This window comes from Thamnophis elegans, chromosome 9 (genome assembly GCF_009769535.1).
Source record: "Thamnophis elegans isolate rThaEle1 chromosome 9, rThaEle1.pri, whole genome shotgun sequence".
In the NCBI taxonomy this organism is placed as follows: domain Eukaryota; kingdom Metazoa; phylum Chordata; class Lepidosauria; order Squamata; family Colubridae; genus Thamnophis; species Thamnophis elegans.
In genome coordinates this window covers 30,819,024-30,846,157 of record NC_045549.1, presented here as the reverse complement: position 1 = coordinate 30,846,157, position 27,134 = coordinate 30,819,024, and the positions used below count along the sequence as shown (strand labels likewise).

Genomic DNA, 27,134 nt, shown 5'->3' with positions numbered 1-27,134 from the left:
AAGACATCAGGAAAAAACATTTCTATCTAGAATCATGAACTTGTTCTATGAAGTTAAAAAGCTGTAGATTGATTTTCTGTTCAACAACTCCATACCATATGTTAGATTGGCGAGAAGCAGCAGATGAGAGGCGTGAGTGAGTTTCAGCACTTTTTATTGCAAGAGTAAGTGACTGTGCTCTGCTGGCTGGGCTGCTGGAGCTCGCCTTTTAAGGAGATCTAGCAGACCATGTGGCCAATGACAATAGTTTAAACTTCCTGGGGTTTGGGCAACCAATCCCCGGTGAGCATGTGAAAACATGTAAATTATGGAGCTCCGGCAGCTCAGCCGGCCAATGACAGTTGTTTAAACTGAGCATGTAAAAACATGTAAATTTAACAACATAAGTCAGTACATAACACCGCTCCCCTCCTAGAATGAACAATGTCCAATCCCTGGCCTACATAGGTGACGTAGTCTTTCAGGTAGGCGGGGCGTGCCAGTCTCCTATTTGACCTGCAGATCACTTGTCCCTGGAAGCTCGGCTGGTGTGGTTGAGCCTGCTGTTCCTCCAGCTGCCTGGGAAGGAATCTTCTGGAGCTCCTCGGACCGCAAGTCGAGCTCCGGCCTGGTTCCTTCAGCTCCTGAGACGCCATTTCTTCGTGGGAAGGCTTTGGACGCAGCTATGTGTTCACGGCTCGGGTTGGACGGTTGTCCCTTGATCTCTTGACTTGGTGGGGCTGGTTCCTGCCCATCTGCTTCCCAGTTGGCAGTTGAGCATGCTTCGAGGGGCAGAGACCTGGGGTTCTCCAGGAGTTGTTCTGAGCTGGCGAGAGCGGTCCAATCACCCTGGTTCCTCAGTTCAGCGTCCCCCAGGCAGTGTCGGAGCTGGTCGATGTGCCTCCTCCAGATTCATCTGTCCTCTAGCTCCACTCAGTATGACTTCAGCCCGGTGACGGCCATGATTTGGCCCACCAGCCAAGTTGGGTACCAGGCATAGTTGTGGGCAAATACCTGGTCATTTATGTTGAATTCCTGAGTTGGTCAAGTGGAATCCTGGGAGTTCTCTGGAAGGTAGACCGGGTGGTACCGGTCGAGTCTGGACCTCAGTCTTCTCCCCATCAACAACTGTGCTGGGCTTTTGATGGTGGTCGCATGGGGGTGATTTGTTGGGTGAAATGAAATTGATCAAGCTTTTCCTGCCAGCTTCCTGGTCCCATTCGAGTGAGGGTTTCTTTTGTGAGCCTCACCATTCATTCAGCCTGTCCATTGCTCGCCGGATTGAATGGGACAATGAGAACATGCCGGATCCCTTGCTCTGCGAGGAATGCCTCCATCGTCTTGGCGGTCAGTTGTGAGCCATTGTAGGAGAGCAGGGTGTCAGGTAGGCCGTGGGTTGCGAAAAGTTTCCGGAGAGTGATGGTGGCTTCTGCTGTGGTTGATTGATAATGACCTCCAGCCATTTGGAGTAAGCATCCACCACGATTAGGAACGTCTGCCCTTCCACTGATCCTGCGAAGTCGATGTAGATACGTGACCACGGTCCTTTGGCTGCTTCCCACTCTCGCATGGGTGCCCGGGATGGGGCTGGCCGTGTCTCCTGGCAGGGTCTGCAAGTGGCTACCCACTCCGTGATATCCTTATCTATGTTGGGCCACCAGAGGTAGCTCCGGGCTAGTGCCTTCATTTGTACTATCCCTGGGTGATTGTCGTGGAGGGCTTCAATGGCTTACCTCTGCAGCCTCTGGGATATGAGGCTCTCTCTTCCCACAACAAGCAAACCTTGATAGTTGATAGTTCTGCTTGCTTACTCTGGTAGCTCTGGAACTCCTCACTCAGCTTCTCCTGTGGCCAAACTCTCAACACCCAGTTCAGAACCTTTCGCAGCCCCTTGTCCTTTTGTGTGTGCTTGGCGATGTCCCTGGCAGTGACCAGGCTGGCTGGGTCGATGTCGATTAGCAGTACTGTTGCAGTGGAGGAGGGGTCTTCCACCAGCTCTGGTAACGGGCAACGGCTGAGTGCATCGGCATGGGTCATGTCCTTCCCTGGGCAGTGGATCAGCTCGTAGTCATATGCCGTGAGGAAAATGGCCCATCTGATAATACTTGGGGACATGTACGGCGGGGTTTGTTGGTTCCCGGCGAGGAGCCCCAGCAGTGGCTTATGGTCTGTGACGAGTTCGAAATGTTTACCATACACATATTCATGGAATCTCTTTATACCTGTGATTGCAGCCAAGGCTTCCTTGTTGATCTGGCTGTAGTTGCGTTCAGCCGGGGACAAGGTCTTGGAGTAATAGGCTATGGGAGCCTCCGATCCATCCAGTAGGTGATGGCTGAGGACCGTTCCAACTCCCAAGGAGGAGGTGTCACAGGTGATCTAAACCGGCAAAGTATGGTTGAACTGGATGAGCACTGTTGGAGGATAGAAGCTCTTTTACCACTGTGAAGGCCCGGTCCCCAGGTCCATGGCACTATCTTTCCCAGGAGCTTGTGCAATGACTCAGCAATGGTGGCCTTCTGTTGTAAAAAAAAAACACTATAAAAGTTCAATAATCCTAAGAAGGGTTGGAACTCTGTCTTGTTCCTTGGGGTGGGGTCATTTCTAATGGCCTTTACTTTGCTGTCGGTGGAGTGGATCCCAGACCCGTTTATGATGTATCCCAGGAACTCTACCTACCTCACGCTGATTTTACATTTCTTGGGGTTCACTTTAAGTCCCTTCTCCTTGAACCTCCCCAAAGTCTCGCACACACGTTCCATCAGCTGCTCTATGGAGTCCCCTGAGATCGTCAAAGTATGGCATCACCCCCGGGATTCCTTGTAGTAGCCTTTCCATTAAACACTGAAACAGTCCTGGGGCTACGCTGATTCCAAACTATAGTCTGGTGCATTTGAAAGCCCCCCTTTGGGTCACAATCGTCTGTGCTTCTGTGGTGGCTTCATCCACAGGAAATTGTTGGTATGCCTGGGCCAGGTCCAGTTTGGCGAATATTTTCCCACTTCCTAAGGAATGCAATAGATGTTGCATAAATGACACCGGGTACACGCTTTGCGGTAAGGCTTATTCAGTGTATAACTATAATCCACGCAGAGGTGGACGGAACCATCTGGCTTCACAGGGGTGACTATTGGGGTTTCCCATACTGCGTGGTTGGTCGGCATGAGAATTCCTTGGGTAATTAGTTTGCCCAATTGCTCATCCACCTTGGGCCGTAGAGCAAAGGTGACCCTTCAGTGTTTGAGCCTGATGGGGGTTACATGGGGGTCAAGGTTAAATGAAATGGGTTTCCCCTTATATTTACCTAGGCCCCCGTCGAAAACATCCATGAACTCTGCCAGTAGCTGATCCAGGTCGTGGGTTGAGATTCGATGCAGGCCGGTGATGCCTAGCCCCAGGGGCTTGAACCATTCCACTCCCAGTAGGGACAGTTGGTGGCTGGCGACGACCATGATGGGTAGACAACCCTGGAATTTGTGGAACACCACCTCAACCTCCATTCTTCCTAGGACTTGGATAGTCATTGAGCCAGACATTTGGTGGTTTGAGGAGCTTCCTGCTGGCTATCGGGTTCAATTTCTTAATGGTCTGCCAGGACATGATCGTAAAATATGATCCTGTGTCCAGCTCCATCTTGCATGGTACCCCTTCAATGGTCACTGTGGCATGGAAATTTCCCATTCGTAGGCGTCTGAGTGGCCCACCATGGTGTGATGAATCTCCCTCTGGGCTTGGTACTGTTCCTCTCTCTGCCTATTCCGCTGTTGGCCGGGTCGTGGGTTGTTTTGAGTCCCCTGCGGAGCCGTAGGTCTTGGATGGGATGGGGTGGGCTGGGATGCTCTGCATGCCTTGGCAATGTGGCCTTTCCACTGGCATCTATGGCAGATGACTTCCCGGAAATGGCACGCCGCTCTTGAATGGAATCCCATGCAGCCTGGGCAACGTGGCTGCCTGCCCCCAATGTCCCTTGCACTTTGTCTCCTCTCTGGCTACACGCAGTGGATGGTGTTGGCATCATCCCTTTCATCGTCATACACCAGAACTTCAGATGCCCAGTCGGGTTCCCTGAATGTTTGATGTACCCCACTGGTTTTCCTTACATGCTTTGCCGAGTTATCCGACGACTCAGCTGTCCATGCTTCCTCGACTACATCCTTGAATGAGACTCCCCTTCTGATTAGCAGTTTCTTTTGCAAGACGTGGTCTCTCATTCCTAGGATGATCTGGTCCTTCATCATTTTTTCTGGGTTGATGAATTCGCACCAAGTAACAATTTCTCGGAGGCTGGCCACGAAATCGTTCACCGTCTCTTCTTCCCATTGGTGCCGGTGGTAAAACTTGTTCCAGCTCACCATGGGAACGGCGGATGGCGTGTAGTGGTCTTCCAGGGCGCATTGTAGGGTTGGCCATGTGACGGTCTCTACATCTGCTGGGGCAATCAATGTCTGTGCCATCTTATAGATTTTCGTTCCACAGTAAGATAGGAATAATGCCTGCTTCCTATTGTCTGGCCAGTCCTGGTAGTCGTTGGCTTCCAGGAACATCCAGAATCGCCCCATGTATGTGTGCCAGTCCTCCGTCTGCGGGTCGAAGATCACTGGTGCAGGGGATACTCGTGCTGTGGTGCAGGGTCTTGGTCCTTGTGCAAAATGGCTGCTTGTCCAATGTGGGTTCTAAGGTCTCTTTGTCCTTCATTGCCAGTGTTAGATCTTCGAGAAGCAGCAGGCGAGAGGTGGGAGTTTCAGCACTTTTTATTGCAAGAGTAAGTGACTGTGCTCTGCCGGCTGGGCTGCTGGAGCTCGTCTTTTAAGGAGCTCTAGCAGACCAGCTGGCCAATGACAGTAGTTTAAACTTCTCGGGGTTTGGGCAACCAATCCCCTGTGAGCATGTGAAAACATGTAAATTTAACAACGTATGTCTGTACGTAACACCATACCTGCAAAATTTCAAGTGGCCAGCACTTTGAAACTGAAGAGTTCCATAACAGTTCATACTATGCTCCCAGATGAATTGCTTCAAATATGGGAGAGAGGTAAAGAAGAATTATAGCAGGCTAGCCCTTGTGTCAGTCTAGATAGAGAACGTCATAATATTTTGGACTTCCATTATATCTGATTGCTGACCACAGTTGGCTGATGATCATGGGAAATGAAGATCAACAACCTCTGATGAGATGGTTGTTTCTCCCTTATATTTAATTCTTTAGATGATAGAGTAGGAGACTATCCTCAATAATTTATTATATTTCAAGGAAAATAAGGCTGTGGTATGTTGTTTCCCCTATTTTATCCTTACATACCATACTTTGCCTGAAAAGCCTATTAATGTGTTATAAGAATTGGCAATAGTTTAGATTTTAATATCTAGTTGTGAGGCGATGTCAGCAACCAAACTTGTAGTTTGAGATCAAATCAATGAACATTATATTTATGAATTAACAAATGAATTGAATTATATTCTTAATTAAGTCCAGTTGGTTAAATTAACTATTCTAAATCAGAATGGATATCTATGGATAAAAATGTGGTTAAATGTATATTTAAGTAATAATTCCGTATTTGTACTGGATCCATTAAATAATTACTGTGTTTCCCCGAAAATAAGACAGGGTCTTATTTTCTTTTGACACCCAAAATATTGCTTGGGCTTTATTATCAGGGGGGCTTATTGTTTTGGGGTTGCCAGGTGGCTGCTCTCTTGCGAGCGGGTGCCCGAAGAGCCAGGCACAGCCTCAGAGGCAAACAGCTGTGTTGCGCTGCCGTAGCAACGCAATACACCAGCCATGAGATGACCACGCTCACGAGCAGCCACCCGGCAACCCCCCTTTCTAGGGCAGAGCACCACTTATCGACCCAGTAATATCCCAAAGGCGCTAAGCCGCGTGGTGTTCTGCCCTCCCCCAAGCTCCTGCGGCTTGGCGCATTCGGGATACCCTTAGGTCAGTGCTTGGCGCTCTGCTCGGCTGAAAAGGGAGGTTGCGCGAGCGCCTCTTCCGTCCCCAACTGGTATGCCTCCTAACATCACCATGCCCTGGCCCAACTCTCCCTGCAGGGCCAGGATGCAGCCACCGCCGCTGCACTCCAAGCATATTCTCCGGCTTCCAAACTCTGGAGATCCGCAGCTGAGTCTTTCGGCAGTGGCCGTTCTGGGAGTACGCTCTATGGTTGTGGGCTGGCTGCCAGCAGAGTGTACTCCCAGAGCGTACAGCCATAGAGCGTATTCCAAGAGTGGCAACTTCCGGAAGATTTGGCATTCTACCTCCATGCTTTGGAAGCCACAGAAAAAGCCATGCGGCCACGGGGGGCAGCGGTGGCAGTAGAGATGCCCTGGCTCTGCAGGGAGAGTTAGGCAAGGGCATTGTGAGCCTGGGTGTCACGCGAGTGAGGAGCATAAAAGCCGCTCGTGCAACCCCCCTCTCCAGTCATGCAGAGCCCCATTCACTGACCATGGGGCATTCCGAAGGCACCAAGCCGCGGGAGCTGGAGGGCAGCGAACAGGCGCTCATGCGGCTTGACGATACCCCTAGATGGGTGAATGTGCCCAGCTGGAAAGGGGGATTGCCAGGAGGCTGCTCGTAAGCATGGTCACCTCATGGCTGCTGTGTTGCGCTGCTGCAACAGCGCAACACAGCCGTTCGCCCCTGAGGCTGTGCCTGGTTCTCCGGGAGCCCGCTTGCAAGAGAGCAACTGCCCAGCAACCTCCCTCTCCAGCTGGGCACAGCCCTGCTAACCAACCTAGCGGTATCCCAAAGGCGGCAAGTAACATGAGCCTTTGCCTCCCATCCCACCCCGTTCCTGCGGCTTGGAACCTTCAGGATACTGCTAGGTTGGTGAGTAGCGCGCTGCCTGGCTGGATGGGGGGGGGGGGTTGTCCAGGGAGCTTATTTTCAGGGGAGGGCTTACATTTTTGCCCACCCAAAAAATGTGGTTTGGCCTTATTATCAGGACATGTTGTATTTTCGGGAAAACACGGTAGGTATGGGTTACCAAAAAAATATAACTAGGTCATTACCATGTAACACAAATAAAAATATAGAAATGTTTCTTTAGATATTAATAGATGAGAATCATTAAACCAAATTTATAAGTTTATTTAACTGGAAAATATTTTTTAAAAATAAATTCTTTGTTTACAAAAAAATATGGAGTTGTTTGATCCTAAGAATATTAAAAATTACATTAGGGAGGATTCGGTTTTCCAAATTTGGAGCTATGTCATCATGTTCATCCATTGTCAATATTAAATAATTGAAACCAGAAATTGGTGTTAATTTTCTGATTTTGGAACATACATATATAACTTTTTTTTTAATTATTTTAAAAAAAATAACATTTTTGGTTGGATGGATAGTATTAAGATTCAATTGTACCAAAACGAATATCTCTGGAAACAATTACATCAGTTAGAAAATTATGGAATGGAATGTCTTTAAAAAATGACTCTTTTTTCTATGTTAAATTACTTTTATGGGAAAACCCAATTTTAAAAACTGGGGGAAAGGTGATTGGAAAAATTGGATGGAACTGAGAATAGTGACTTTGGATCAATTGACAGATAATGAAGATGAGTTTTTAAATATTCTGAGTTAAAACACAAATATTATCTACCAGCTGTAACTTGATGCCAGTACTTATAGATGCAACATTTGTTAACAACATTGTTTGGACTAGCAGCACTTTCAGCTACTCAGACACCAGAATCACAGAACAAGTTGTTAAATAATTTGAAATTAAAAACCTACTAATAGTTTCTCTAGATAGTTGTTATCAATATGATACGGAGATGCTGGGAAATGAATGGAATAAAGACAGATGGCACTTTCTCTCTGTGTGTGTTTTTCCATTTCTTTAACAATGTATGTATTTTTATTTTGGGATTTTATTTTTTTCTGTTTCTCTGCAATTATTTTAAAAAGAATAATTAAATAAATAAATAAATCAGTTGTTTAAAGTGAAGGAGCTATAATTGATTTGTTCAAGATTTTGAAGGATGGATATAGAAAGTATAATTGTCTAGTTCTATTATAAATTTAATTTTAAACTCTTGCATACGTGTTAGTAGACATTGGTTCATAGTCTCTTTACACAGGCTTTCTCCAACTTTACACTTTCCTTGGCTAGGAATTCTTGAATTGTAATTCAGAAACTCAGAAGATACTACATTGGAGAAGGCTCCTTTACCTGAAAACAAAAATGTAAGGTAAACAAATGCTAGATTATTTCCCCAAAATTCACCTCTGTTCTTTTGGAATTGCAAAAATCACAACAACTTCTTCATATAGAAGATTTTCCATGGCAGCTATTGCATATCCACTTATGAATGGCTGCATTCATCTGTATTGAGTTTGCTGATACAGGCCTTATACAATAACAATACACAGGAAAAACTGAAAGGAAGAATAGCAATTGGCTTTAGGAGTTTAACAAAGAGAAAATGTCAGTGGTTTTTCTTTTGATAACAGCCTTTTGCTATCATCAAGTCATAAGAGCTATTTTAATAAAAGATAAATTTCTGTTATAGATGGTAGCATGGCTGCTAGGAAACCAATTGACCTATCTTTGATTTGATTGTAACACTCAAATCAGTACTTCTTCTGCTAACAGAAAATATAAGAACTTGGGAGCTCATGACTAAGAAAAGCACAACATGAAGGTCAGAAATTAGAAAGTAAAAATTCAAATAATAGCCTGCCTGCTTTGTCTTGTAGCTCAGCTTCCAGTATATGTTGCATTTCTCTCTCTATGAATTTCAAAATGAGAGAACCCAGATTATTGTAATAAATACTTAGCATCCAAATTCCCTGCTCTAAAGGATATAAACTCTGCAATGATGCTCTGACCTCCCACTATTTGCAAGATGTAGCATTTAGTACTATGCTAATGAACCAGTTAAGAACTTTTGTGTACTTGAAAAACAACCAGCTGTAAAACTAAATAAAATCAAAAGTAACCCATTCTGATATTTATTTACTAATGAAATTGAACAGCAAATATGACAAACATTTAACATAATCATTTAGAAATAATATTTAATTATTTTTGGCTGTCTGAAGCAAAGGATAAGGGTGCTTGGAGAACTGGTTTCAAATGACAGCTCTGTGGAGAGAAGTAGTCAAGTTTTAAGAAAACCAGATTGTTTCTGCATAGCAGCCTTCTTCAACTTAGGATCCCTCAATCAGCTAGGTGTCAGTTTCCATAATGTCCCAATAAGTGGGGTTTATAGGAGTTTGTCCAATATTCTGGAGATTACTGGTTAAGGTTCATTTTTAGGCAGTCAAAAGTATATATTCTCAAAATGGATTGTCACAAATTCCTACACTTATTTTTTCAGATTGATATTGGGCCTGACATAAGATTTCCTCAGCTCCTTCCCAGTGGTGTTGTATTTATATAAAAAATATACCCATGATGTTAAAGCTAAAATCAAGAGCTAGTTCAAGATCACTTGGAGACCCTCATTGCACAAATTCCTATTCCTTCTCAAGACTTCTCTTTTCATTTCTAAGTTAGTTGATGTTTATAAGTGGAAAACAAACCTTTGGCTCTTATATGTCATACATGAATGTATTCATATTCATTGATTCATATGATTTTCACAAGCAAATAAAGCCTCTAACACACTGGCCTAAATACTGCATGTGGGATAGGCTTATTAGTTTCAAGGCTAAAATAATGCCTAAAGTCAATGCAGCAGGAGTTCAGCAAGTGAATCATGTTCACCCTCATTTCCTGCACTACTCATGCCTACCTTTCATTATTTCCCATCTAGCTACCAACCAGACTCGCTCTGCTACTCAACTGCAGACTTCTTAACTACAGTATATAAATACAAGCAACAAAGGCTGCCCTTGAAGAGCATTCGGCGACTTCAGCTTGTCCAGAATGCAGCCGCGCGAGCGATCGTGGGTGCGCCTCGATTCACCCACGTAACACCTATCCTCCGTGAGCTGCACTGGCTGCCTGTTGATCTCCGGGTGCGCTTCAAGGTGCTAGTTGTCACCTACAAAGCTCTTCATGGTATTGGATCTGGGTACTTGAGAGACCGCCTACTGCCAATTACCTCCACTAGGCCTATAAGATCGCATAGACTAGGCCTCCTCCGAATTCCATCAGCTGGCCAATGTCGACTGGCAACTACCCGGAGGAGGGCCTTCTCGGTGGCTGCTCCGACCCTCTGAAACGAACTCCCCATGGAGATTCGTACCCTCACCACCCTCCAGGCCTTCCGCATAGCCCTTAAAAGCTGGCTGTTCCGACAGGCCTGGGGCTAAAAACTTGTAACCCCACTTGAATGGTATGACTGTTGTGCTTTTTAACGGTGTATGGTTTTTCATGTTTGTAACTTGTTTGTTCTCCCCTCCCTTGAATTGTGAGCCGCCCTGAGTCCCCTCAGGGAAAAGGGCGGCATACAAATAAAGTTAAATCTAAATCTAAATTTAGTTGTATTCCTCCTGTACATTATTCTGACTAATAGGTATTATGACTGAATTTAATGAGGATTTAGAGACTATTCATGTTCTGTATACTTCTGTGATGTGAGTGTCTATCTCCAGGTAACTTACTATGAGTAACCTATTTATTCAACAGATGTTAGAAATGCTACAAATAACATTCACTCATAAAGTCAGTATATGTTGTGCCTACATATGCTCAAACTTTCAAGTCTCTGCTTTTTTATTTCCTAACTGTTTTGATGATTAGCTTTTGGCAATTATGGATCAGATAGAATAGAACAGAACAGAACTGAACAGAATAGTTGGAAGGGACCTTGGAGGGCTTCTAGTCCAATCCCTTGCTTAGGCAAGAAACCTGATACCATTTCAGACAAATGGTTATCCAATCTCTTCTTAAAAACTTCCAGTGTTGGAGAATTCACAACCTCTGGAGGCAAGTTGTTCCACTGATTAATTGTTCTGTCAGGAAATTTCTCCTTAGTTCTAGTTGTTTCTCTCCTTGCTTAGTTTTCATCCATTGTTTCTTGTCCTGCCCTCAGGTGCTTCTATGTGTTGCTGCATACAACAACCTTCAATACTAGGGTACTATCGTTTTCATTTTGGGAGGTTACTAAGGAAGTATTAATGCTATTTCTATATGCAAGGGAAGTCAAACCAGGAGATTTTCTGTAGACATCACTCAACTTCAATAAAAGTGATTGAAATTGATTAGAAGATTCTAAAATTGACTTCTATAAGATTTTTTTAATGAAATTGACAAGAATTTTGGGAAGAACCAAGGAATTGGAGGACATTTGATTTATTTTTAAAAGAAGCTATTAAATGAACAGGTGTTCAAATATGCATAGTCACAAATGGAACATTGAATTAAAATAAAATATATACAACAATGGCATCTCTGCTTTTTTAAAAACTTCCATAGACCAACAAGCTACATGGTGGAAAGGAATTAGCCTCATATTTACATTATGCACACAGTGGATATTTCACCATCCTGTTAGCTATGCCTAGTAAGCAGCAACTGTACTGTGAGAAGATGCTGCAATTCTGTTGCCTTATATATGAAATGGACTCCTGTTCTCTTACAACTGTCTGTCGCAGGTAAAACCACATGCTCTTTGGATCTTAACTACAGCACCATGCAGCTTTCCATGTATGTGTCTCTGTCTGTGAGAGGGAAAGAGAAAAGAAGGAAAACCATGGCCATACTTTGAGTTGTCCAGGTAGTAGTCATTCTCCAGTATTCCTTATATTATGCCCTTGCGGGTTGGATGCCAGTATTTTCAGTATAGCATTGGTCAATATCCTATCAATGAATGCCTTGAAGTAAGGATACATGATCAGGCCCAAAACACAGCTCTAAACATATTGCACAAAAATCCTTGCCTCCCTGAATGCAGTGTTGTGATTCTTTCACAGCTGTAGTGAGTCTTCAGCTGTTTTTAAAAAACAAGCAGGATCAGCCTAAGATTAATTTCCAGACTGGAGACAAAATGAGGCTGGCCTTGTGTCACTGAGAGAAGACAATGGGGCTTGATAAAGTGATCTGGTTCTGAAATAAATTGAAGAAAGGAAAAGGAGGTCTTAATAAGATGTTTCATCATTGAACTGACAAAGAATTTTGCCAGTAGTGAGAAGAGGTTTGCTGTTTGAAACTGAATCCACATTCCCTACTTACTTTGTTCACACTATATCTAGATTTTTAACAAGTTGTGTAAACATGAGCATGTCAGGATGCATGAAATCAGGAGTGCAGTTTTCTCAAGGAGAACAAGGGGAAGTAGATTTCTCTCAAGACCATCTGTCTTCAAGTACCTGCCAAAACCTCACTGCCCCAGGACAGATAGCTAGACAACCCACATTTTAACTTCTCCTTAAAGTTTGGCTGCATAAAAGTTTGATACAAAGCCAAGGAGCCCTCTAAAGGGTAGGCACCTAGTCCGAGTAAAATGAGTCAACGTGGGTGGGCAAGCTGTTTATATTGGCAGAGGACTGGTTCCCTTATGCATGTTGCTGGATATATTTATATCTTGGGGTGGGGAAGAAACCACTACTATAAGTGAAAAGTCAAAAGATTTGTATAGAATATGCAGTGCTATACAACAGATGCTAGAGACAAAGGAATATAAAGTAGTCTCTTAGTTTTCCGTGAACCTCCCCCCCAAAACTTAACATTTTTCTGTATGGTATATAGTAGTGATGGCAAACCTTTTGCTGCTGTACCCTGGAAAAGCCGAACTTCTGGGCTCTGGCGCGCATGTGCACCCAACAATCAGCTGGCCAGTGTGCATATGCACACTGGTTTTCGGCACTGCCATGCGCGCAAAGAACAGCTGATCATTGCACACATATGCACCAGAAACCCGGAAAACAGACACGGCTGTGCATGCCGGGCGACATGGCTTTGCATGCCACTTTGGGCACACAGGCCACAAATTCATCATCATGGGTATATAGACTGAAATTTTGCACACAAAGTTACCTTACAGCAGAGAATTTTTGACCTTGGATTTAATATTCTTGCAGAATGCTCCTCTTGCGCAGGGTTATGCATTTAGCACACACTCTAACTTGTGCTCTTTCCCATCAATTCATATTTCCTACCTTATTTATGCAAAAAGAAAAGGAAATCCTCTATTTGCTAACAAAGAAAAACCACCAAACATGTGATTTTGTTGAAATTCATTAATGAGGCCAGCAGGAAGTCAAAAGACGGTCCCACTCAACTGCTTTTTCTGCCATTTTGTTTCTCTATTTGGGTAAAGAAATGTCTCTGAAATGAAGAGCCAATGGAGTATGATTGTCTAATATTAAGCTAAAACCAAACAAATAACTTTAGGGTAAGTGCAATTTAAAAACTCAATAACTATCAGAACCTTTAACTGGGATTTGATAGGATGATGTAATTATCTATACTTTGGGTTGCCCCTTTTTATGACATTTATCCCAAAGATCTGATCACAATATTCTATTTTTACTTTGTTTTCTGTACTTCCTTTTGTATACCATCTGCTTCAGTTGTCCTTAATATCAGATTGTACAGAAAAGTGTCCAGTGAAGTTGGACAGGATACTACTAGCATATTCTGTAGCAGTAATTTCTGCCTCAGTAGAAATATGTTGAAATAATTTCTGTTTGTTACTAGATATGTCTACAGCTACCCTAGTTTGTTAATGAGATATAATTAGAAGGGATTGTGGCACATTATTGAGATGTACAAACTGGACTAGTCCTTTAAAGTTGTCACCAAAGAGTGAAAGCAATGACTACTAAGAGAAAAACTTTAAATTTTGTGTTTGCCATATGTTGAAATGCATTTTAATATATGACCTTGCAGTTTTTAATTAAATGTAAGTAGGACAGAACTCATAAGAAATGAGAGAGTGTAATTAATGAGTCAAACTAGGTTTATAATACGGATGTTTTCCAGGTGAATAGAAGACCATGATAATCCAGTTATGTAAATAACTTTATATACAAAATTTACAAAGACATAATTTATTTGTATAGGCTCTCTGCAAAATTCTGGGTAATGTCATTTGGATTTTTACTCTATTTCAATTTAAATCCTATAACAGTCTTGCCACTCTGAATCAGATGAAATGAATCAAGTTCATCCAAGCCTATATCTTTTAATAACTTTTGTTAGTAAGAAAAAGTGCTGCCAGACTCCTGATTTCAAAATTAAGGTATGAGCTACAAGAAAAACAGGTTTGGTTTGGTTTATACAGCATATCAAATTTAGGTCTACCAGATATGGGCTACAAAAATCTGGACAACTACTAGATGAAAGCAAAGAATTAGAATGTTCTATTATTGAATTATAATAGGGAGGATCATATGAAGACCATAAGTCATGAAAACGAATGCATCACTTTGGGCAAATCATTGAAATGTTTGGGCATTACACTGTAAAAGATTGAATCAGAGTAATAACTACAAAGGATAGATAATACATTTTAATCTGAATCTCATAAAGACAAAATGAGTATGCAAGTCAAGCAAAAAAAAAATAGGCATCTAGATTTCTATACAAGGATTATTTTATTCAGAGAAGTAAATGTTAAGTTGTTCAAATGAGTACAAGTTTATTCCATGCTATATCTCTGCAAGAGTCTATCTTGCAGACAGTCTAGGCCAGTGAGTCACTTCCAGTTTTCTTGGAGGGACGTTTTGAGCGCTCCGAAGGCTTCAGGAACCTTCAGGAGGCTTCCCTGATGCCTCTGGAGCAGTCAAAATGACCCTCCAAGCAAACCAGAAGTCCGTTCCCAAACTTCCGGTTTGCCCATAGGGCCGGTTTTTGCGCTCCGGAGGCTTCACGGAAGCTCATGAAGCCTCCAGAGGGCCTCCAGGGGGGTGGGGGAGGCTCTTTTCGGCCTCCCGAGGCTCCTATAAAGCTTCTGGAGCCTGGGGAGGGTGAAAAATGGCTTTAAAAAAGGATGAACTCAGCTGGCCAGCAGGCGCATGCACATCCCTGGTCTAGGCAAATTGGCATTAGATAAGAGTCAACTGAATTCAAGGAACGCTGGTCTTAGATCTCTTGTGAGACCAAAGGGACTCCAAATTGGTGACATGCTTGACCCCTCCCTGTTTTATTTGTTCTTTGTTCTCTCTGTCTAATTCTTTAGAATCATACCATGTTCATGGATTATATGAGATGCTGATCCTGTGTGCTTTTGGTTATTTGGTACTTGCATCCAAGGGACCATCTACTGCAGCACTGCAGGCTGGTGCTTTGGTGCTGTGTTTCCAGTTTTCTTAGGTGTGTGTCACTCTTCTACAGATGAACTGATTAACTCTTAACATACTTCCTTGTTTCTCAACTCTATTCTGCTCACAGCATGATACCTTATTATCATTTCACCATAGTTTTTAAATTGAGTGAACAGAATATTTTTTCCTCACCTCAGAAATACCATACAATGAGAATGGGTGAAGCCCTCATTAAGAGCTGATTTTTGCACTCCCTATTGATAAGCTGAGGGAGTGTAACCAGCCTTTGTGCTCCCAAATATGCTAAATATAAAATATATTTTCTAGAATTTGGATTCCGTGAGCCAGAGCTTAAATGTGTTGTCATTATTTCATAAGAATTCCCTTGCACCAGCGGTTCTCAACCTATGGGTCGCGACCCTTTTCGGGGTTAAACGACACTTTCACAGGGGTCGCCTAAGACCATTGGAAAACACATATTTTTGAAAAAAAATACAGAAAACATAAAATAATTTTATGGTTGAGGGTCACCACAACATGAGGAACTGTATTAAAGGGTTGCAGTTTAGGAAGTTTGAGACCCACTGCCTTGCACTTTATATATCCATGCTCAGGGCTGGTCAGGTATGATGCAAAGTCTTGAGAATTCTGGTATAGCATCATGCTTGCTTACTGCTGTTCCAATGTCTCTGGTTTAATTCCCTCAACCAATAGAAACTATGCAAAATATGAAAATCTCTTCAACGATTGTTTTAGTTTAAGATCTAACGTAGTGCATCTGACTTTTGTTCTGACTTACCAAATCATAAAATTTGAGGTACTGGATAAATCTACAATTAACACTGCACACTTTTAAAATGGTGGTCAGAGAAAGCTTTTGGTATGTTATTACTATCTCCAGTGTCAACAATGAAATTATAAGTATGATTGTGATGGTTCTTATTTACTTATACACATCTATGTTGCTCCCCATTTTAAACAAAAACACAGTTTTACAATATGAGCCACAAGGACTATTTAAATATGGAAATAATGATCAAAGTAAAAGCTCAAACAACAATATGAATCATCACTACAGAAACAGTGGTGGGAATAATGCCAATATTGCTAACTCAGAGAATCATGCCAGGATAGGTTGTGCTTCATTACAAAAGACAATATATCTCCTTTTTAACACAGAGGTAAACCCAGTTATTTTTGTCCATCATATTTGCATTTTTCTTATCACCTTTTCCCTTTTCCATAGAAAAATAGCATGGTGAGATAGGAAGCTGAACTTTTTAATACTTATATAAGAAGCATTACTATATTGCTTTCTGAAAACAATTAGTGATGTGGAAGGGAGATTATTTGTGAACTCAAACTGAAGCAATGAATTTGCTTTTTCTGAGCTTGATCTTCCTCAACATTAAGTGAAAGCAAAATTGCTTCTCTTGGTCTCTACGATGCTTCAGTTCTGCTCAGAGACCAGTGTCCCATTCTTCCAATATTTTAAGGCTCCAAATAATACTATATTTCCACATGTACAAAGAAATGTAAAGTATAATCTGAAGAATAGGGGACAGGGAGTTGCTTAAGAGAATCAAAGGCGCCAATGCTAAAGTAAGCTGATATATATTAGATATCTACAAAAGTAAAGCACAACATATACTCTCAAGTTAAGAGAATATATATTTATTTATACGGACAGCTGAATACTTAAAAATAATTACTCAAAATAGAAATATAAAAACTTCTCCCTATAGTGTGAGATTACAAACAGAAGATCTGTGCTTAATTTGTAGTTCAGGTCCTGTTGATGAGCATCTTTATTTTCTCTCCATTCTTTTGGGATAGGCTAAACCAGATTAGGACATACCGGTAGTAGCCATTCAAACAGAACAGGGCATGATAGTTTGCTCTAAGGAAACACAGGACAGACAGGTAAGTTCTGGTCCTTAAAGAGTCCTATTCTTGAGCTGCAGGAACGTCTCACTCACTTCTGGATGAAACTAAAACCCTGCCCACTCCTAAGGAATACAGGTTGACATGGGCAGTAACTCTTCAGATAAAGCTCAGCTAATAGAGGTGACTTCTGAATATTAGTCCATTTAGAAAGCAACTAGCACTGAAAAAACAGAACAGAATAACAGAGCTGGAAGGGATCTTGGAGGTCTTCTAGTCCAACTTCCTGTTCAGGCAGGAAACCCTACCATTTCAGACAAATGGTTGTCCAATCACTTCTTAAAAACTTTCACTGTTGGAGCATCCACAACTTCTGGAGGCAAGTGGTTCCACTGATTAATTGTTCTACCTGTCAGGAAATTTCTCCTTAGTTCTAGGTTGCTTCTCTCCTTGAGAAAAAGTAATGCAGATTTTCTTGAAGCTGGCACAGCTTTTCCAACAGAGAACTTTCCTCTATGAACAGGGAAAGCTTCATAGCTTCAAAGCTTTTCTTAAACATCCTAATATTGACTATAAATAACAATGCCAAAACACACCCACAAAATGGCACCAACAGTCTTTATTCAGTACAACTGAGTTCCACTTATAAAGTTTACCATTAGACTAATCTTCCAAACAGAGGTATGTGGTGGCTCGGTGGCTAAGACGCTGAGCTTGTTGATCAGAAAGGTCAGCAGTTCAGCGGTTCGAATCTCTAGCAATGATTAACGGAGTGAGCTCCAATTACTTGTCCCAGGTTCTGCCAACCTAGCAGTTTGAAAGAATATAAAAATGCAAATAGAAAAATAGGAACCACCTTTGGTGTGAAGGTAACAGCATTCCGTGTGCCTTCGGTGTTTAGTCACATAACCACAGAGATGTCTTTTGACAGCTGGCTCTTCGGCTTTGAAATGGAGACGAGCACCGCCCCCTAGAGTCGGGAATGACTAGCACATATGTGCAAGTTTTTAATCTTTTACCTTTTAATCTTCCAAATATTTTTTAATCTTTTGATGTTAAACAGTAAAACCTTTATATCATTCCAATTTTATCTCTCTACTTCCATATTCAATATGCATATTAATATAACACCTAGTTTAAGAAATCACAATTGGTGGATTCATTTAAAATGCTAAGGTAAATCCAAATAAATCACACTGTAGCTTAGTGTACTATGAAATAGACAGGTAGGTAACCAAATTCATCTACTGTACTGTATCAAATGGGAACATGGTTTAGTTGACTTGGCTTAAGATATTGTGAGCTAGTTAATTGTGGTTAACTCAATAAAACATGATTTTAAAAGTTTTGTAATTTGTTTCCTAGTTACTAAACTTTACCAAAGTGTGGAAATCTAATCTCCATTTGGCAAGATTGCCCAATACTGAGCAAGAAGATATGTCTCCTCCATAAAACAAAAAATAATTTATCTTCATGCCTACAAATCCTTCCAAACTTATAAACATACGTTGAAATACTACAAGACCATTATATACAATTTCAAGGGCATACTGAGTTATTGAATGACTCTAGTAATATAATATTTATAAATATACTGTTGTATATTTGGACAAATCCTTTTATTATTTTGTATCCTTTTCCTAAATTTTTTGTACTGGATTTGATTGTCTTCAGTTTTCTCTTCCTTTTCTATCAGAAATATATGTTGATTGCACAATTTCCTGGCAATGGTCTTTCCTTAAGGCTGCATGACTATTTTTTTCTAATTATTTTCTGAAGCTCATTGCCTTGCCATTCCTTACATAATGGAAAGTATATAACAGAAAGTAAGAAATAATTCATAACATGCTAAATTGTATCACAGGAGTGCCAGATTTGCATCTTTCCTAGGTTAGGAAAAGTAAATTCTCACCCAGAACTCTTGAATTCATATTCATACTCTGGAATTCATATCCCAGAGTAGATGCAATATTGCATGGGAAGGACAGTAAAATATTTTTAGACAAGGAAAAAATGTGATTATTAATTTTGCAGATTGTCAATGCCAGTCCAGTTGCCTCTTGAAAAAGCACCTTTGGGATTTTATCTGTTACATTTCAGTAGTCCTTTTAAAAAATCTGTCTTAATATTTTACAGTACATATAATGTTGATAATTATTTCAAAAATAGGATTAAAAAACAATGCAAACCTGTAGACCTGCCTTTCTTCAATATTTAGGACTGCAACTGCCTAAATTCCCAGGTTTTGCTCATACTGGCTGGTGATTTGGGAGCTGATGTTCAAGCACATTCTGAGGAATCAGCTTTGAGACAGACCCAAAACCTTCCTGGCACATGGAGACACTTTCTTCCTTCTTCATCTCACTACTACTACCATACTTAGGCTTGTCAGCCAAACTATTTGGGGACAAGAATTAGTATATTTTTCAAAAGAGCTCGAGTTTTGGATTCTAAAATCACCGCTATTTGCCTGATAGTTTGGTAACTTGAATAGACTTCAGTAGGACTTGACATATGGCTTAATCTGTCATTCAAAGCACCTACCTATATTTGCACAGCTTTGCTCCTTACCCATCCATATTAAGGAGACTAGTTGGTAGTAGTTTTCATGTTGCCAGGTGGTGCTTGGTAAGAGGGGAAAAAGCCAGGGAATCCATCACTTTCTATAACATATATTGGATTAAAATTGTGAAGATAGTACCAGATTCAATTATTAAGGCACAATAGTATCCACCATCAATTCGCAAATGTTGACATTCAAAACCTTGTGGATTGTGTTTTAATGTAACCATCTAACTGTCTGTAGGACAAAAATATACATTACGAAAAACAAATTCTAGAGATGGATGAAATATTGGCTAGGAGAGGAATATTAAAAAAAGGATTGTAGAAAAGATGAATTTTTTGCATGTCCTTGAAGGTTGAGCAAATAGTGGGAAGAAAGATAGATTTCATAATTTGTTGCTAATAACAAACTACGAAAGTCTTTTTTCTATCATTCTTCTTCACTTAATACCAGCTCTCCTATTAAGGAGAAAGAAGGAGGCTTAAGAGCAGAGTTCAGAAGCTTTCTCAATGCTGCTGCATTACCTGTCCCCAGAGGTGGATTGCTCCTGGTTCGGTCCGGTTTGGACGAACCAGTAGTGGCAGTGGCGGGAGGCTCTGCCCACCCGCCTGGACGCTTCTGTGCATGCACGCATGCGTGCATGAGCGAACCGGTAGTAAACCTGTTAGCAACCCACCACTGCCTGTCTTTTAAGATTGGAGAAATTCTGGAATATTGTTCTAATCCCATGCTAAATTCAGTCCATTTTTAAACTGGCTTTCTTTTGCCTGCTTCTACCACGATACCAAATTCCAATCTGTTCTGTTTTCAGAGAATTATCCTGCTGCCAGATGACTGGACAAAATCCTAAATCCTTACATAATTTATTTCAAGTATGCCATTGAGGTGGAATTAATTAAGAAATGTTGGAAGATCTAGAAAGTTATGGAAACGTCCGTGCAATATCTGTACTGTGCAAACTGGTAGAAAGTGTGATGAAAGAAATTACCACTGTAAAAAATAACACTTAGAAGAACAATCATAACAGTTTCTCCAAAGGCAAAAACTCCTAGAAACATATGGTGGGTGTCTCATAGGATGAGTAAAATGTTGTGCTTAAATGAAACTTTGACCTAATCCAGTACAACTCATCTGATTTCTTAGAAGCAAATTGACTCATGTAGCTTTTAAAGTATTTTAAGAGTGTAAACAAATACATGGGCCAGGGATCATTGATTGTTTACTTACATTTTCAAAAGGTGTTCCATATGTAAACAAAATCCTGAGCAAATCTACCTATCAAGAAGAAAAAAGGAAGCACTATCATGAATTCTGATTACAAAATGTAAATGAAAAATAATAGATCCGCATAAAAAAAATTGATGAGATGTTTAGTTTGTGAATGAAGGGTTTGTCCAGATTTGAACCTCAAAGCTGCAAAGCAGCTATAGTTGCTGAAGGGGGTCAGATAAGTTACTTGAACCTTTGTGGAGACTTTTGAAACCAAGAACCAGAAGATGGCTTGGCCAGAATGTTAGACAATCATACAGAAGAAAAAGCATCTTGGGAGTATTTATCTGAAAGATGGTTTTGGCTAATAGGAAGCTGTGATGCCTCCTGTTCTCCTTGTGATCCTCTTAGAAGCATATGATATCCCATGAGTAAAATGCTGTGATTAAATTTTGGCCTAATCCAGGACAAATCATTTGACGTCTTAGAAGCAAGTTCTGAACCTATTTCAGCAAAATGGTAGGTAAATACCTATACTTGTGTGCACACCTATGCGTGGAATTAGCTGTCTTTGGCGGTGTGTGTGTGTCTGCGCGCGCGCGGGCGCGTGTGTGTGTCAAACGGAACAAATTGCATTTCTGGGAAAATGGGAATTCTGGCGATAGCACTATATGGATGCCGGTCCATATAGACAGATTCCTGAACTTCACATAAACACCAATTTTACCAGCTCGGAATCCACTGCTTTTTCTGATTTAGGGCCCTATCGGGATACCTACAGCTCCCAGGCTTGCCACCGAAGCCGCGCCCGAGTTCCAGAGAACTGGAAGCGAAATCCTCTGCTTGTGTCTTTGATAGCCCTTGGCAAATGGCTCCGCCGAAGTTGCACTCCCGCTGGAGGCCGCCGCTCCGCTCCATGGCTGCGAGTCCTCCTCCGGGCGGGCCGGAGAGCGGAGCAAGAAAGAGGGAGGGAAAAGTCGTGAAGCGGTTTCTCCAGCCGAACCAGCCATGCCTTCTTTGTCGACGCGGGGGCGGGCATTTGGAGAAGATCCCTAACTTGGCCTAACTTGGCCGAGAGGCAGAGCGTGTGCATGTGTGTGTGTGTATATATATGTATGCATGTTGTGTATTGGCAGTGGGGTAAGTGGAGGTTGGGTGGCTCCGACTCTCTGACGCCAGTGAGACCAGATCAATCCAGGCGCAGTGGCGGAGCTAGCGCTGGGCTGCTTGGCGGCGGCGGCGGCTCTGGAAGCGAGAGCGAAAAAGCAGCAGCCGCGGCAGCAGCAACGGGTGGGACTTTGCCCGCCTGTCCAAGCAGCTGCGACGCGCTGTCCGGGCGCTTTGCATGATCTTTTCCCTTATTCCCTCGCCTCGCCCCTCGCGGACAGCTGGTAAGAGCTGGGATTTTTTTGGCGACTTTCTCTGCCGCTCCGAGCTTGCCTTCCTTGGGGAGTCATCCTCTCCCCACCGGCTTTTGTGTCCTTTCTCCTCCCTTATTTTTTTTTTATTATTATTATTTGGGGTGGGGGGAAAAGCCTCCATCCCTCCTCTTTTGTCTTTTCTGCCGTTTCCTTGCTGGCCTTTATTATTATTATTTTTAAACCATGCGACTGCCGGAGTGGAAGAGGGGCAGCAGGCAGGGTGAGGCTGAGCGACGACAATCTTGAATCGCGCGCGTGCGGAGCGATTAGGGCAAAGGAGAGCTTTCGCTGCTCTCATGATGGCGGCTGTGCTGTTTAGAGGAGCCGAAAAGAGCCAGGCGGTTGCAGCGGCGGCGATTTTAACGCTGTAAAAAGTTTCTTCTCCTGTGGTGGAGGTAGGGAGACCTTTTTATAGCTCCAGAGGTAAAAAAGACCCGCCACCCCCCCTCCCCCTTCTCTGCTTTCCACTTCCTTTCGGCTGCCACTTAAGTGGGGGAGAGGAGAGGGAAAGCAATGGAAAAGCCAGAGTCTGGTTGGTTCCCAGTCAGGAGATCCTCTCGGTATTCCGAGCCAAGTGAAGAAATTGGCCTCCAATTGGGCTTCAGTAGTTAAGATGAACCAACCCAACACAATGGAGTTACCCTCTCCTTTGCAATTCAGCATTTTTCCTTTTCTTGTCTGATGCTCTGTGTGTGTGTGAGAGAGAGAGTGGGGGGGGGGAGACGCTTCCCAAGCCCGATTTCTTTCCTTTCTGAGTGGCAGGTTTCTCTGCCCAAACTTCCCTTTTTGACGTTATTAGCGATGACCCACTCGGGAGTTTTTTGTTTGCTCATAGTAGAAATCTTGCTTTTTCCTCCCACCCATCCTCCGGGTTTATTGGCGAGGTTTATGGGAATTCGTAGCGGAAAGCTATGATAAACCGAGGATAGCCGTTTCTTTCTGTCCTTTGTTAATAGTGGATGAGGCTGCGTGTGTGGGCTGGCTTAGAATTTCTTAATACAGGGTATGAATATGAAAAGCTGCTTTAATTTGAGGAGTGGCTTTATGCTTAAGGATAAGACAACAGATCTTTACTGTGGCTAAATATATACAGATAAGTATAAGGAAAAGTAGATATAAACTCATGGAAGAGTTCCATGATGAAAATGGCCAAAGTCCAGCTGGGTCTAGGACAAATCACTCCAGCATAACAAAAAGAGTTGGTGCTTGAATTGCAACCATAAAAAAGCCCAATCCCCTTTAAAAACAACTGGCAGAGGCTTTGTTCTGTCTAACCTGCTGCCCCTTCAATTGTGTGTCTTTATTTAAGAATTTAAAATGAACTGCAACTGCAGAGGTTCACTTCCAAGCAGGATCCCAAAGGGGCTTTTTCAAAAGGCAACTAGAGTGGAAAGTCCAGGTGTTTTTTGGGGAAAAAAAACACCTTTAGGACAATGGGGATATGGATGACTTGAGAATCTCTATAGACTTCCAAGAACTAGTTGTTTAGTTCCAGCAACAATAAGACAGCATTCCTCTAGGCACTTGCCACTTTAAATCTATGCAATTCTTATTTTTATAGGTGTGCTTTGCATCCAGAAAGGGTTGAGGATGACCTGCTGAGGGTTGAAGAGGCCATTTAGCATAACTATTGTGGCTTCTATTTGAAAAGCTTTTGGAAATGCCTAGGTCCTCTGGATAATAGGAATACTTGGTTCTTCTTTTCTCAAAGCATAGCTAAGTTTTCAGGGCATGATTGCAAAAGCTAAAACAGCCGAAAAACTTCCTAGCCATGGTCCTTGATAAGATCACTTTGGTTCAAGGCCAGATTGTGTTACAAGGGTACTGATTTGTCCTTGTTTTAATTCTGACCCTTTCAACCCCCTCCACATAATCAAATACAGTTCTCTTCTGCAGTGTCCTTCTCTTTACTTGTGGGGGGGGGGAGGAGGTTTGTGCATATTCTTGATCAGATGACTCCACTGTTTACAGAGGCTAAGACAATACCGATTTGAGATAAGCATACTGATGTTGAGAACCTCCAAGGTTACAATTCCATTGAAGGAAAATAGAATATATATTTACGGATGAAAACATTTGTATTTTTCTGCTTTTCTCTACATCACCCCTCATTCTTTGTTAATGCATATTTGCCATTCGCAAAAGATGCTTTTTCTGGATGCTGCCTTCAGACTCTCCAGTGAAATACATATTTGTGTATGTATTTCCATAGCTATAAATTATCTCACCCATCATTTATTTGTACTTGTCTTTTCAGTAAAATTGATTGTGGGATAACTCTGCAATGTCTCTAATAATGCTATATACATTCCCTATTGCAGTTATAAGGGAGAGGTGGAAAAGGATGGCCGAGATTTTAATTTTTTTAGCATTGATGAAACTGAGAGGGTACTTCCCTCTTTCTCCTTCTCAATCTCAATCTCATGTGTGTGTATGTATGGTTTGCTGGAAAGAGATATCCTAGGAAGAAACTGGTTCTCGATGTGCATAAGCTGTAGAAAATAATTCTGGTGGAGATATTCACATGTAATGAAGACATGTAGGAAAATTGAATTATTGATGGCCGTACAGCAACATAGGCAGTAAATTACCCTACTATCCACTTTAAATGACTTTGGTATTAGCTTTATAAAAATCCCAATGTTTTTCACATATATTTATTTAGATATTAACATTTATAGGCCGCCCTTTTCCCCGAGGGGACTCAGGGCATATACAGCATATGATGGCAGAAAAAGAAGTGGCAGGTAAAATTCTAATTCTCAAAAGAAAGGCATGAACTTGTAAATTGACAGTAATTATTTTCAAATAAATTTCTCATTGCATTCTTGCTTAATGTGTGTAAACAGAAGGCAAGATCGGTCTAGGGAGTAGGTAAACTTGAATTAAGTCATGCTGGTAATGCAGTGTAGCCTGTCTTGTCAAGTATAAGTGGTTTCTCTTGGTGTGTAATCTTGCAGGGCTAATGGAGGCATCATCCAACTTTATAAATAATGTACGCTGTGTATAATGTGGACTCTCTAGAGACTGCAGAGAGCATCATTACTAGCCTTTCCAACCTGCTGTAGATCTCAAATTGACTTACAGCAGTAAAATGCAAAGTGATACATCAGGATGACGTGAGGCAGTCAACTTGTGAGTGTGTTCAGTTATCATAATTAAATATATTAAGAGATCAAATATTAAAATTGTTACCTTATTTATTTGTAGGCAATATAGGGGTGAAGATTTTTAAAAATACAAGGAGAATATTGTTTGCTTCTGCAATACTTTTCTCTTTTGTTCCCCAAAACAGAGCAGGTAGTAAGTAAATTATTAAATAATAAACAAGAGAAAACCATTGAGTATGACTAAATGCATTTCTGAAAAGTTGCTGTATCTTAATTTTCCAGTGGATTACCACATGTTCAATAGCTTTGTAACACTAAAAATAGAACATTGGGGAACTTAGCTTTAAGTCCTTGGTCAGCTACAGAATTTAAGTTTAGCTTTTGTCAAGTTTCTATCCACTGTGTTTGACTCTAAACTGTATATTTGAAGAGTTGCTCTAAGGGGATTAAAGTGCAACAAATCTGCTAATGAAAGCAGCTTTGTCCTTAGGTAGATATTTTGTACTTAATTCAGATTGGGACTGCAACAAACTTCCTGGCAATTATGAAATTGTAGTATCAAATAACACACATGCAAAACTAAACTCTGTGTTACTCTTTTGTGTTTGCAGTTCAGTTCGTGTCACTGGTAGATTCTTGTAGACAACAGATTCATCAAGGTTTCTGCTAACCAAGAAAGATTTGCATCAACAATAATTATGTGGGCCGCTACAAATTTATTAATGAGGTTGGAAAAGAGAAAATTGAATTACCAGAAGTCCCTGGAATGTACTTTCACTTGAATTAGGAGAGTTTGTTTTTCAGTCTGGGTCAGGAAATGATCGGACTGAATGAAGGACGGAAATCTTTCTCTAACAGATTTCTTTCTGGTAAGCATGTGACTAATCACACTCCAGATTGGTATGAGATCAAAAGGAATGAAAAGCTGTTCTATCAGCTGCTTTAGCACATGTACAACAGCTAAAGTTTTAGGGCAAGGCAGATGCGAGTTTAAGTCCACCCTCAATCATGGAAGTTCACTAGTGACTTTCCTCTCTGTCTAAACCAACATTAATAAAGTCACTGTTTCTTTAGACTCCTAGGAAGAAAGGCAAAATATGACTATGTGAGTACAAAATAAAAGACATTTTTACTTATTTGGCTATGGAATTCCAAACTGTGCTATATACAATCTGCATCTTTTGTGTGCACACAGATGGGTGGTGTATAACCAAACATTCTTGAATTCAGTGCTTTATAAGATGCCAAAAGTGTATTTCCAAGTATACATCTGGGAGCTAACATAGAGAAGCCCTGCTTCCTAGTCTATGACTCATTTTTGGGGGAGCATTAACCTCAGGCCTTTCTAGATCTCTGCCAAACAGAATTACAAGAAGGCCTCTAATATCTCTGGAGTTGCTCCAGTTGGGGCTCTATATGATCTGCAGGTAGCCTTCAATTTATAACTCTAATAGAGCTCAAGCTTTACACCATATGTCTGTGATGGTGAACCTATGGCACACATGCCAGAGGTGCCACTCAGAGCCCTATCTCCTGGCATGCGTGCTGTCACCCCAAGTCAGATCTCCGTGGCGTTTCTTTCATGAGCTTCTGTCTCCCTGAAAACGACGAAACAGAAGTTCACAAAAGAAAAAGATCTGACTTCTTGCTATACTGCTGATGTTGGAATGCCCAGCCTTCCACCAGCCAACTGGCCTTTATAGCAATAGCAATAGCAGTAGACTTATATACCGCTTCATAGGCCTTTCAGGTCTCTCTAAGCGGTTTACAGAGAGTCAGCATATTGCCCCCAACAATCT

General features: G+C 41.7%; 1 protein-coding gene and 1 long non-coding RNA gene across 5 annotated transcripts in view; one reads left to right on the top strand and one right to left on the bottom strand.

The window, feature by feature from the left end:
- Positions 1-17,800: 17,800 nt before the first annotated feature.
- On the bottom strand, positions 17,801-21,755 carry LOC116513072. The gene is made up of 4 exons (XR_004255960.1): positions 21,584-21,755; positions 20,823-20,870; positions 19,574-19,692; positions 17,801-17,836 (listed from the first exon to the last, which is right to left on the bottom strand). It is a non-coding gene; the product is annotated as an uncharacterized LOC116513072 (long non-coding RNA).
- A 179-nt stretch (positions 21,756-21,934) lies between these two features.
- Positions 21,935-27,134, top strand: part of SMAD1 (SMAD family member 1) — a 45,803-nt gene continuing 40,603 nt past the window's right edge. Inside the window, exons 1-2 of one of the 4 annotated variants that reach the window (XM_032223867.1) lie at positions 21,935-22,195; positions 25,947-26,204. The gene's annotated coding sequence lies outside the window, so the exon portion shown is untranslated. The other 3 variants (XM_032223865.1, XM_032223868.1, XM_032223866.1) reach the window with 3 other exon arrangements.